Consider the following 13,869-nt stretch of genomic DNA (forward strand, 5'->3'; position numbering starts at 1 on the left):
GGCCTGGAGACGCGAGCGCAATGTCGTGGCGCGCTCAACCCGAAGTCTTCATTTCTACGTAAAACAAAACGTTATTAGATGACTATCCGAGATGCGCAGTCACCTCACAAAGGTCTGCTTTCAATTCAGTAGTAGTATTTAGCTCGTGCGTGTGCGCAGTTTGGCTTAAACTATTGTGGAACGCCTGCGAGGCCTGGAGACGCGAGCCCAATGTCGTGGCGCGCTCAACCCGAAGTCTTCATTTCTAAATAAAACAACACGTTATAGACGACTATCCGAGATGCGAAGTCACCTCACAAATGTCTGCTTTACATTCAGAAGTAGTATTTAGCTCGTGCGTGTGCGCAGTTTGGCTTAAACTATTATGGAACGCCTGCGAGGCCTGGAGACGCGAGCGCAATGTCGTGGCGCGCTCAACCCGAAGTCTTCATTTCTACGTAAAACAAAACGTTATAGACGACTATCCGAGATGCGCAGTCACCTCACAAAGGTCTGCTTTCAATTCAGAAGTAGTATTTAGCTCGTGCGTGTGCGCAGGTTGGCTTAAACTATTATGGAACGCCTGCGAGGCCTGGAGACGCGAGCGCAATGTCGTGGCGCGCTCAACCCGAAGTCTTCATTTCTACGTAAGACAACACGTTATAGACGACTATCCGAGATGCGCAGTCACCTCACAAAGGTCTGCTTTCAATTCAGTAGTAGTATTTAGCTCGTGCGTGTGCGCAGTTTGGCTTAAACTATTATGGAACGCCTGCGAGGCCTGGAGACGCGAGCCCAATGTCGTGGCGCGCTCAACGCGAAGTCTTCATTTCTACGTAAGAAAACACGTTATAGACGACTATTCGAGATGCGAAGTCACCTCACAAATGTCTGCTTTACATTCAGAAGTAGTATTAAGCTCGTGCGTGTGCGCAGTTTGGCTTAAACTATTATGGAACGCCTGCGAGGCCTGGAGACGCGAGCGCAATGTCGTGGCGCGCTCAACCCGAAGTCTTCATTTCTACGTAAAACAAAACGTTATTAGATGACTATCCGAGATGCGCAGTCACCTCACAAAGGTCTGCTTTCAATTCAGTAGTAGTATTTAGCTCGTGCGTGTGCGCAGGTTGGCTTAAACTATTGTGGAACGCCTGCGAGGCCTGGAGACGCGAGCCCAATGTCGTGGCGCGCTCAACCCGAAGTCTTCATTTCTAAATAAAACAACACGTTATAGACGACTATCCGAGATGCGAAGTCACCTCACAAATGTCTGCTTTACATTCAGAAGTAGTATTAAGCTCGTGCGTGTGCGCAGTTTGGCTTAAACTATTATGGAACGCCTGCGAGGCCTGGAGACGCGAGCGCAATGTCGTAGCGCGCACAACCCGAAGTCTTCATTTCTGCGTAAACCAATACGTTATAGACGCCTCTCCGAGACTCAAACTCGTCTGAGAGGTCTTCCTTACATTCAGAAGTAGTGTCAAGCTCATGCGTGTGCACAGTTCGGTTTAACTATTATGAAACGCCTGCGAGGCGTGGAGACGCGAGCGCAATGTCGTGGCGTGATTCAAAATCACCTCACAGAGGTCTTCATTGCATTCCGAAGCAGTATCAAGCTCGTGCGTGTGCGCAGTCTGGCTTAAACAACAATGGAACGCCTACGGGGCCTGCAGACGCGAGCACAATGTCGTGGCGCGTTCAATCTGAAGTCTTCATTTCTGCTTTAAACAACATGTTACAGACGATTCTCCGAGAGGCGAAATCACCTCACAAAGGTCTTTACGAGCCAAGAAATTCCGGCTAGTTGGTAATACATTTTGGAATAGCAGCACGAAGGACGAGGACGAAGATCAGAACAGCGCTTCGTTTATGTTCTTCGGATCTTCGTCCTCGTCCTTCGCGCTGTTATTCCAAAATGTCTTCTTTACACTAAGAAGCAGTATCAAGCTCGTCCATGTGCGCAGGTTGGCTTAAACTATTATGGAACGCCTGCGAGGCCTGGAGACGCAAGCGAAATGTCAGACTTTATAGGTGTCGATCCTGATGACGTCTGCCATCCTGATGACGTATTCCATCGTTGGTTTCGAACCGGAACTGTATCGTGTACGATAACGGAATGGTTACCGCGTTCAGTTTGCATCCCGATGATGCCTGATAATCGCGTGATGGGCGTGATGGGAACGATTGGTGCATAGCGCTAAAAAGACAAGGACACAGCGAGACACACAGGACGGGCGCTACTTACAACTGAATTTTTATTGCAAGACCAGGCAATATAAGCACTTTCTTGACAAAAAAGAGGGGGGGGACACATAAAAGCGTTAAAATATAGGAAGCAATCGAACAGCGTTATCGTCAAACACGTTCACAGATTAGCAGACAGGTATTGCATTTCTTTGTCAGATAAAAACCATCACCAACTCGCCCACGCTTCCACTCTTGCGTGATGGGAAGCCAGGCTGATGCCTTGCCCGAAAGCAGCAAAGGCTGTACAACAAAGAAAAGGCGCATGATGAGCATCGGCCGCTATGCGTCCTCTCCGCGCCCACTAACGATGCTTGCTGCCGATTCAGTCTTTATATGTGTCGATCCTGATGACGTATTCCATCGTTGGTTTGGAACCGGAACTGTATCGTCGACGATAATGGAATGGTTGCCGCCTTCAGTTTGCATCCCGATGATGTCTGATTAGGGCATGATCGGCGTGATGGGAAGCCAGGCTGATGCCTCACCCTAAAGCAGCAAAGCCTGTACAACGAAGAAAAGACGAATGTTGAAAATACGCCGCCGTGCGTCCTCTCCGCGCCCACTGACGATGCTTGCTGCCGATTCAGTCTGTATCGGTGTCGATCCTGATGACGTCTGAAAACCTGATGACGGTTCCATCGTTGGTTTGGATCCGGAACTGTATCGTCGACGATAACGGAATGGTTGCCTTGTTCAGTTTGCGTCCGGATGATGTCTGATAAGGGCGTGATCGGCATGGTGGGAAGCCAGGCTGATGCCTTGCCCGAAAGCAGCAAAGGCTGTACAACAAAGAAAAGACGCATGAAGAACTTTCCCCGCTATGCGTCCTCTCCTCGCCCACTAACGATACTTGCTGCCGATTCAGTCTTTATAGGTGTCGATTCTGATGACGTATTCCCTCGTTGTTTTGGAACAGGAACTGTATCGTCGACGGTAACGGAATGGTTGCCGTGTTCAGTTTGCGTCCCGATGATGTCTGATAAGGGCGTGATCGCGCAATGGGAGGCCAGGATGATGCCTTCCCGAAAGCAGCAAAGGCTGTACAACAAAGAAGAGACGCATGATGAACATTCGAAGCCATGCGTCCTCTCCGCACCCACTGACGATGCTTGCTGCCGATTCAGTCTTTATAGGTGTCGATCCTGATGACGTCTGCCATCGTGATGACGTATTCCATCATTGGTTTGGAACCGGAACTGTATCGTCGATGGTAACGGAATGGTTGCCGCGTTTAGTTTGCGTCCTGATGATGCCTGATAAGCGCGTGATCGGCGTGATGGGAAGCCAGGCTGATGCCTTGCCCGAAAGCAGCAAAGCCTGTACAACAAAGAAAAGACGCATGATGAACATTGGACACCGTGCGTCCACTCCGCGCCCACTGACAATGCTTGCTGCCGTTTCAGTCTTTATCAGTGTCGATCCTGATGACGTCTGCCATCCTCATGACGTATTGCGTCGTTCGTTGTTTTGGAACCGGAACTGTATCGTCGACGGTAACGGAATGGTTGCCGCCTTCAGTTTGCGTCCCGATGTTGTCTGATAAGGGCGTGATCGGTGTGATGGGAAGCCAGGCTGATGCCTTACCCGAAAGTAGCAAAGCCTGTACAACAAAGAAAAGACGCATGATGAACATACGCGGCCGTGCGTCCTCTACGCGCCCACTGACGATGCTTGCTGCAGATTCAGTCTGTATCGGCGTCGATCCTGATGACGTCTGAAATCCTGATGACGGTTCCACCGTTGGTTTGGAACCGGAACTGTATCGTTGACGATGACGGAATGGTTGCCGCGTTCAGTTTGCGTCCCGATGATGCCTGATAAGGGCGTGATCGGTGTGGTGGGAAGCCAGGCTGATGCCTTGCCCGAAAGCAGCAAAGGCTGTGCAACAACGAAAAGAGGCATGATGAACATTCGCCGCCATGCGTCCTCTCCGCGCCCACTGGCGATGCTTGCTGCCGATTCAATCTCTATAGGTGTCGATCCTGATGACCTCTGCCATCGTGTTGACATATTCCATCGTTGGTTTGGAACCAGAACTGTATCGTCGACAATAACAGAATGGTTGCCGCGGTCAGTTTGCGTCCCGATGATGCCTGATAAGAGCGTGATCGGCGTGATAGGAAGCCAGGCTGATGCGTTCTCGAAAGCAGCAAAGGCTGTACACCAAAGAAAAGACGCATGATGAACATTCGCCGCTATTCGTCCTCTCCGCGCCCACAGATGATGATTGCTGCCGATTCACTCTTTATAGGTGTCGATCCTGATGACGTCTGCCATCCTGATGACGTATTCCATCGTTGGTTTGGAACCGGAACTGTATCGTCGATGATAACGGAATGGTTGCAGCGTTCAGTTTGCGTCCCGATTATGTCTGATAAGGGCGTGATCGGCGTGATGGCAAGCCAGGCTGATTGTTTACCCGAAAGCAGCAAAGCCTGTACAACAAAGAAAAGACGCATGATGAACATTCGTCGCTGTGAGTCCTCTCTGCGCCCACTAACGATGCTTGCTGCCGATTCAGTTTTTATAGGTGTTGATCCTGATGACGTATTCCGTCTTTCCTTTGGAACAGGAACTGTATCGTCGACGGTAACGGAATGGTTGCCGCGTTCAGTTTGCGTCCCGATGATGCCTGATAAGGGCGTGATCGGCGTGATGGGAAGACAGGCTGATTGCTTACCCGAAAGCAGCAAACCCTGTACAACAAAAAAGAGGCATGATGCACATTCGTCGCCGTGCGTCCTCTCCGTGCCCACTGACGATGCTTGCTGCCGATTCAGTCTTTATCGGTGTCGATCCTAATGGCGTCTGCCATCCTGATGATGGTTCCATTGTTGCTTTGGAACCGGAACTGTATCGTCGACGGTAACGGAATGGTTTCCGCGTTCAGTTTGCGTCCCAATGATGCCTGATAAGAGCGTGATCGGCGTGATAGGAAGCCAGGCTGATGCCTTCCCAAAAGCAGAAAAGGCTGTACAACAAAGAAAAGACGCATGATGAACATTCGCAGCCAAGCGTCATCTCCGCGCCCACTAACGATGCTTGCTGCCGATTCAGTCTTTATAGGTGTTGATCCTGATGACGTCTGCCATCGTGATGACATATTCCATCGTTGGTTTGGAACCGGAGCTGTATCGTCGACAATAACAGAATGGTTGCCGCGTTCAGTTTGCGTCCGGATGATGCCTGGCAACGGCGTGATAGGCGTGATGGGAAGCCAGGCTGATGCCTTGCCCGGAAGCAGCAAAGCTTGTAAAACAAAGAAAAAACGCATGATGAACATTCGCCACGCGTTCTCTCCGCGATCACTGACGATGGTTCCGGCCGATTCACTGTTTATCGGTGTCGATCCTGATGACGTCTGCCATCGTGATGACGTATTCCACCGTTGGTTTGGAAACGGAACTGTGTCATCCACGGAAACGGAATGGTAGGCGCGTTCAGTTTGCGTCCCGATGATGCCTGATAAGCGCGTGATTGGCGTGATGGGAAGCCAGGCTGATGCCTTGCACGAAAGCAGTAAAGGCTGTACAACAAAGAAAAGACGCATGATGAACATTCGCCGCCAAGCGTAGTCGCTCCGCACACTGAATATGATTGCTGCCGATTCAGTCTTTATAGGTGGCGATCCTGATGACGTCTGCCATCGTGATGACTTATTCCATCGTTGGTTTGGAACCGGAACTGTATCGTCGACGATAACGGAATGGTTGCAGCGTTCAGTTTGCGTCCAGATGATGCCTGATAAGGGCGAGATCGGCGTAATGGGAAGCCAGGCTGATGAATTGCGCGAAAGCAGCAAAGGCTGTACAACAAAGACATGACACATGATGAACATTCGCCGCCATGCGTCCTTTTCGCGCCCACTGACGATGCTTGCTGCCGATCCAGTCTTTATAGCTGTCGATCTTGATGACATCTGCCATCCTGATGACGTATTCAATCGCTGGTTTCGAACCGGAACTGTATCGTCGACTGTAACGGAATGGCTGCCGCGTTCAGTTTGTGTCCCGATGATGCCTGATAATCGCGTGATCGGCGTAATGGGAAGCCAGGCTGATGCCTCTCCCGAAAGCAGCAAAGCCTGCACAACAAAGAAAAGACGCATGATGAACATTGGCCGCCGTGCGTCCTCTACGCGCCCACTGACAATGCTCTGCCGATTCAGTTTTTATCGGTGTCATTCCTGATGATGTCTGCCATCCTGATGATGGCTCCATCGTTGGTTTGGAACCGGAACTGTATCGTCGACGATAACGGAATAGTTGCCGCGTTCAGTTTGCGTCCCGATGATGCCTGATAAGGGTGTGATCGGCGTGATGGGAAGTCAGGCTGACGTCTTCCCAAAAGCAGCAAAGCCTGTACAACAAAGAAAAGACGCATGACGAACATTCGCCGCCCTGCGTCCTCTCCGCACCCACTGACGATGCATGCTTCCGATTCAGTCTTTATAGGTGTCGATCCTGATGACGTGTGCCAACCTGATGACGTATTCAATCGTTGGTTTCGAACCGGAACTGTATCGTCGACGTTAACGGAATGGTTTCCGCGTTCAGTTTGCGTCCCGATGATGCCTGATAAGAGCGTGATCGGCGTGATAGGAAGCCAGGCTGATGCCTTCCCAAAAGCAGAAAAGGCTGCACAACAAAGAAAAGACGCATGGTCAACATTCGCCGCTATGCGTCCTCTCCTCGCACACTAACGATGCTTGCTGCCGATTCAGTCTGTATAGGTGTCGATCCTGATGACGTCTGCCATCCTCATGACGTATTCCGTCGTTCGTTGTTTTGTAACCGGTACTGTATCGTCGACGGTAACGGAATGGTTGCTGCGTTCAGTTTGCATCCCGATGATGCCTGAGAAGGGCGTGATCGGCGGGATGGGAAGCCAGGCTGATGCTTTGACCGAAAGCAGCAAAGTCTGTGCAACAAAGAAAATACGCATGATGAACATTCGATGCCATGCGTCGTCGCCGCGCACACTGACGATGATTGCTGCCGATTCAGTCTTTATAGCTGGCGATCTTGATGACGTCTGCCATCGTGATGACGTATTCCATCGTTGGTTTGGAAACGGAACTGTAGCGTCGACGGTAACGGAATGGTTGCCGCGTTTAGTTTGCGTCCTGATGATGCCTGATAAGCGCGTGATCGGCGTGATGGGAAGCCAGGCTGATGCCTTGCCCGAAAGCAGCAAAGCCTGTACAACAAAGAAAAGACGCATGATGAACATTGGCCGCCGTGCGTCCTCTCCGCGCCCACTGACAATGCTTGCTGCCGATTCAGTCTTTATCAGTGTCGATCCTGATGACGTCTGCCATCCTCATGACGTATTCCGTCGTTCGTTGTTTTGTAACCGGTACTGTATCGTCGACGGTAACGGAATGGCTGCCGCAGTCAGTTTGCGTCCCGATGATGCCTGATAAGCGCGTGATCTGCGTGATGGGAAGCCAGGCTGATGCCTTGCACGAAAGCAGCAAAGGCTGTACAACAAAGAAAAGACGTATGATGAACATTCCCCGCTATGCGTCCTCTCCGCGCCCACAGATGATGATTGCTGCCGATTCAGTCTTTATATCTGTCGATCCTGATGACGTCTGCCATCCTGATGACGTATTCCATCGTTGGTTTGGAACCGGAACTGTATCGTCGATGATAACGGAATGGTTGCAGCGTTCAGTTTGCGTCCCGATTATGTCTGATAAGGGCGTGATCGGCGTGATGGCAAGCCAGGCTGATCGCTTACCCGAAAGCAGCAAAGCCAGTACAACAAAGAAAAGACGCATGATGAACATTCGTCGCTGTGAGTCCTCTCTGCGCCCACTAACGATGCTTGCTGCCGATTCAGTTTTTATAGGTGTTGATCCTGATGACGTATTCCGTCTTTCTTTTGGAACAGGAACTGTATCGTCGACGGTAACGGAATGGTTGCCGCGTTCAGTTTGCGTCCCGATGATGCCTGATAAGGGCGTGATCGGCGTGATGGGAAGACAGGCTGATTGCTTACCCGAAAACAGCAAACCCTGTACAACAAAAAAGAGGCATGATGAACATTCGTCGCCGTGCGTCCTCTCCGCATCCACTGACGATGCTTGCTGCCGATTCAGTCTTTATAGGTGTCGATCCTGATGACGTGTGCCATCGTGATGACGTGTTCAATACTTGGTTTCGAACCGGAACTGTAACGGCGACGGTAACGGAATGGTTTCCGCGTTCAGTTTTGCGTCCCAATGATGCCTGATAAGAGCGTGATCGGCGTGATAGGAAGCCAGGCTGATGCCTTCCCAAAAGCAGCAAAGCTTGTAAAACAAAGAAAAAACGCATGATGAACATTCTCCACCGCGCGTTCTCTCCGCGATCACTGACGATGCTTCCGGCCGATTCACTGTTTATCGGTGTCGATCCTGATGACGTCTGCCATCGGGATGACGTATTCCACCGTTGGTTTGGAAACGGAACTGTATCGTCGACGGAAACAGAAAAGTAGGCGCGTTCAGTTTGCGTCCCGATGATGCCTGATAAGCGCGTGATTGGCGTGATGGGAAGCCAGGCTGATGCCTTGCACGAAAGCAGTAAAGGCTGTACAACAAAGGAAAGACGCATGATGAACATTCGCCGCCAAGCGTAGTCGCCCCGCACACTGAATATGATTGCTGCCGATTCAGTCTTTAGAGGTGGCGATCCTGATGACGTCTGCCATCGTGATGACTTATTCCATCGTTGGTTTGGAACCGGAACTGTATCGTCGACGATAACGGAATGGTTGCAGCGTTCAGTTTGCGTCCCGATGATGCCTGATAAGGGCGAGATAGGCGTAATGGGAAGCCAGGCTGATGAATTGCGCGAAAGCAGCAAAGGCTGTACAACAAAGAAATGACACATGATGAACATTCGCCGCCATGCGTGCTTTTCGCGCCCACTGACGATGCTTGCTGCCGATCCAGTCTTTATAGGTGTCGATCCTGATGACATCTGCCATCCTGATGACGTATTCAATCGTTGGTTTCGGACCGGAACTGTATCGTCGACTGTAACGGAATGGCTGCCGCGTTCAGTTTGCGTCCCGATGATGCCTGATAATCGCGTGATCGGCGTGATGAGAAGCCAGGCTGATGCCTCTCCCGAAAGCAGCAAAGCCTGCACAACAAAGAAAAGACGCATGATGAACATCCGCCGCCAAGCGTAGTCGCCGCGCACACTGACTATGATTGCTGCCGATTCAGTCTTTATAGGTGGCGATCCTGATGACGTCTGCCATCGTGATGACTTATTCCATCGTTGGTTTGGAACCGGAACTGTATCGTCGACGATAACGGAATGGTTGCTGCGTTCAGTTTGCGTCCTGATGATGCCTGATAAGCGCGTGATCGGCGTGATGGGAAGCCAGGCTGATCCATTGCCCGAAAGCAGAAAAGGCTGTACAACAAAGAAAAGACGCATGATGAACATTCGCCGCCATGCGTCATCTCCGCGCCCACTAACGATGCTTGCTGCCGATTCAGTCTTTATCAGTGTCGATCCTGATGACGTCTGCCATCCTCATGACGTATTCCGTCGTTCGTTTTTTTGGAACCGTACTGCATCGTCGACGGTAACGGAATGTTTGCCGCGTTCAGTTTGCGTCCCGATGATGCCTGATAAGCGCGTGATTGGCGTGATGGGAAGCCAGGCTGATGCCTTGCCCGAAAGCAGCAAAGCCTGTACAACAAAGAAAAGACGCATGATGAACATTCGTCGCTGTGAGTCCTCTCTGCGCCCACTAACGATGCTTGCTGCCGATTCAGTTTTTATAGGTGTTGATCCTGATGACGTATTCCGTCTTTCTTTTGGAACAGGAACTGTATCGTTGACGGTAACGGAATGGTTGCCGCGTTCAGTTTGCGTCCCGATGATGCCTGATAAGGACGTGATCGGCGGGATGGGAAGCCAGGCTGATGCCTTCCCAAAAGGAGCAAAGGCTGTACAACAAAGAAAAGACGCATGACGAACATTCGCCGCCATGCGTCCTCTCCGCACCCACTAACGATGCTTGCTGCCGATTCAGTCTTTATCAGTGTCGATCCTGATGACGTCTGCCATCCTCATGACGTATTCCGTCGTTCGTTTTTTTGGAACCGTACTGCATCGTCGACGGTAACGGAATGTTTGCCGCGTTCAGTTTGCGTCCCGATGATGCCTGATAAGCGCGTGATTGGCGTGATGGGAAGCCAGGCTGTTGCCTTGCACGAAAGCAGCAAAGGCTGTACAACAAAAAAAAGACGCATGATGAACATTCGATGCCATGCGTCGTCACCGCGCACACTAACGATGATTGCTGCCGATTCAGTCTTTATAGCTGACGATCTTGATGACGTCTGCCATCGTGATGACGTATTCTGTCTTTCTTTTGGAACAGGAACTGTATCGTTGACGGTAACGGAATGGTTGCCGCGTTCAGTTTGCGTCCCGATGATGCCTGATAAGGGCGTGATCGGCGGGATGGGAAGCCAGGCTGATGCCTTCCCAAAAGGAGCAAAGGCTGTACAACAAAGAAAAGACGCATGACGAACATTCGCCGCCATGCGTCCTCTCCGCACCCACTGACGATGCTTGCTGCCGATTCAGTCTTTTTAGGTGTCGATCCTGGTGACGTCTGCCATCGTGATGACATATTCCATCGGTTTGGAACCGGAGCTGTATCGTCGACGGAAACGGAATGGTTGCCGCGTTTAGTTTGCGTCCTGATGATGCCTGATAAGCGCGCGATCGGCGTGATGGGAAGCCAGGCTGATGCCTTGCCCGAAAGCAGCAAAGCCTGTACAACAAAGAAAAGACGCATGCTGAACATTCGTCGCTGTGAGTCCTCTCTGCGCCCACTAACGATGCTTGCTGCCGATTCAGTTTTTATAGGTGTTGATCCTGATGACGTATTCCGTCTTTCTTTTGGAACAGGAACTGTATCGTCGACGGTAACGAAATGGTTGCCGCGTTCAGTTTGCGTCCCGATGATGCCTGATAAGGGCGTGATCGGCGTGATGGGAAGACAGGCTGATTGCTTACCCGAAAGCAGCAAACCCTGTACAACAAAAAAGAGGCATGATGAACATTCGTCGCCGTGCGTCCTCTCCGTGCCCACTGACGATGCTTGCTGCCGATTCAGTCTTTATCGGTGTCGAACCTGATGGCGTCTGCCATCCTGATGACGGTTCCATTGTTGCTTTGGAACCGGAACTGTATCGCCGATAGTAACGGAATGGTTACCGCGTTCAGTTTGCGTCCCGATGATGCCTGATAAGGGCGTGATCGGCGGGATGGGAAGCCAGGCTGATGCCTTCCCAAAAGCAGCAAAGGCTGTACAACAAAGAAAAGACGCATGACGAACATACGCCGCCATGCGTCCTCTCCGCATCCACTGACGATGCTTGCTGCCGATTCAGTCTTTATAGGTGTCGATCCTTATGACTTGTGCCATCGTGATGACGCATTCAATCCTTGGTTTCGAACCGGAACTGTATCGTCGACGGTTACGGAATGGTTTCCGCGTTCAGTTTGCGTCCCAATGATGCCTGATAAGAGCGTGATCGGCGTGATAGGAAGCCAGGCTGATGCCTTCCCAAAAGCAGCAAAGCTTGTAAAACAAAGAAAAAACGCATGATGAACATTCGCCACCGCGCGTTCTCTCCGCGATCACTGACGATGCTTCCGGCCGATTCACTGTTTATCGGTGTCGATCCTGATGACGTCTACCATCGTGACGACGTATTCCACTATTGGTTTGGAAACGGAACTGTATCGTCGACGGAAACGGAATGGTAGGCGCGTTCAGTTTGCGTCCCGATGATGCCTGATAAGAGCGTGATTGGCGTGATGGGAAGTCAGGCTGATGCCTTGCACGAAAGCAGTAAAGGCTGTACAACAAAGAAAAGACGCATGATGAACTTTCGCCGCCAAGCGTAGTCGCCCCGCACACTGAATATGATTGCTGCCGATTCAGTCTTTATAGGTGGCGATCCTGATGACGTCTGCCATCGTGATGACTTATTCCATCGTTGGTTTGGAAATGGAACTGTATCGTCGACGATAACGGAATGGTTGCAGCGTTCAGTTTTCGTCCCGATGATGCCTGATAATCGCGTGATCGGTGTGATGGGAAGCCAGGCTGATGCCTCTCCCGAAAGTAGCAAAGCCTGCACAACAAAGAAAAGACGCATGATGAACATTCGCCGCTATGCGTCCTCTCCGCGCCCACTAACGATGCTTGCTGCCAATTCAGTTTTTATAGGTGTCGTTCCTGATGACGTATTCCGTCGTTGTTTTGGAACCGGAACTGTATCGTCGACGGTAACGGAATGGTTGCCGCGTTCAGTTTGCGTCCCGATGATGCCTGAGAAAGGGCGTGATCGGCGGGATGGGAGGCCAGGCTGATGCTTTGACCGAAAGCAGCAAAGTCTGTGCAACAAAGAAAGTACGCATGATGAACATTCGATGCCATCCGTCGTCGCTGCGCACACTGACGATGAGTGCTGCCGATTCAGTCTTTATAGCTGGCGATCTTGATGACGTCTGCCATCGTGATGATGTATTCCATCGTTGGTTTGGAACCGGAACTGTATCGTCGACGATAACGGAATGGTTGCTGCGTTCAGTTTGCGTCCTGATGATGCCTGATAATCGCGTGATCGGCGTGATGGGAAGCCAGGCTGATCCATTGCCCGAAAGCAGCAAAGCCTGTACAACAAAGAAAAGACGCATGATGAACATTGGGCGCCGTGCGTCCTATACGCGCCCACTGACAATGCTTGCTGCCGATTCAGTTTTTATCGGTGTCATTCCTGATGATGTCTGCCATCCTGATGATGGTTCCATCGTTAGTTTGGAACCGGAACTGTATCTTCGACGATAACGGAATGGATGCCGCCTTCAGTTTGCGTCCCGATGATGTCTGATAAGGGCGTGATCATCGTGATGGGAAGCGAGGCTGATCCCTTACCCAAAAGCAGCAAAGCCTGTACAAAAAAGAAAAGACTCATGATGAACATACGCCGCCGTGCGTCCTCACCGCACCCACTGACGATGCATGCTTCCGATTCAGTCTTTATAGGTGTCGATCCTGATGATGTGTGCCATCGTGATGACGTATTCAATCGTTGGTTTCGAACCGGAACTGTATCGTCGACGGTAACGGAATGGTTGCCGCGTTCAGTTTGCGTCCCGATGATGCCTGATAAGGGTGTGATCGGCGTGATGGGAAGCCAGGCTGACGTCTTCCCAAAAGCAGCAAAGGCTGTACAACAAAGAAAAGACGCATGACGAACATTAGCCGCCATGCGTCCTCACCGCACCCACTGACGATGCATGCTTCCGATTCAGTCTTTATAGCTGGCGATCTTGATGACGTCTGCCATCGTGATGACGTATTCCATCGTTGGTTTGGAACCGGAACTGTATCGTCGACGGTAACGGAATGGTTGCCGCGGTCAGTTTGCGTCCCGATGATGCCTGATAAGCGCGTGATCGGCGTGATGGGAAGTCAGGCTGATGCCTTGCACGAAAGCAGTAAAGGCTGTACAACAAAGAAAAGACGCATGATGAACATTCGCCGCCAAGCGTAGTCACCCCGCACACTGAATATGATTGCTGCCGATTCAGTCTTTATAGGTGGCGA

The sequence above is a fragment of the Amblyomma maculatum genome, chromosome 3 (genome assembly GCF_055883805.1).
Source record: "Amblyomma maculatum isolate TAMU_Amacu chromosome 3, ASM5588380v1, whole genome shotgun sequence".
Taxonomy (NCBI): Eukaryota; Metazoa; Arthropoda; class Arachnida; order Ixodida; family Ixodidae; genus Amblyomma; species Amblyomma maculatum.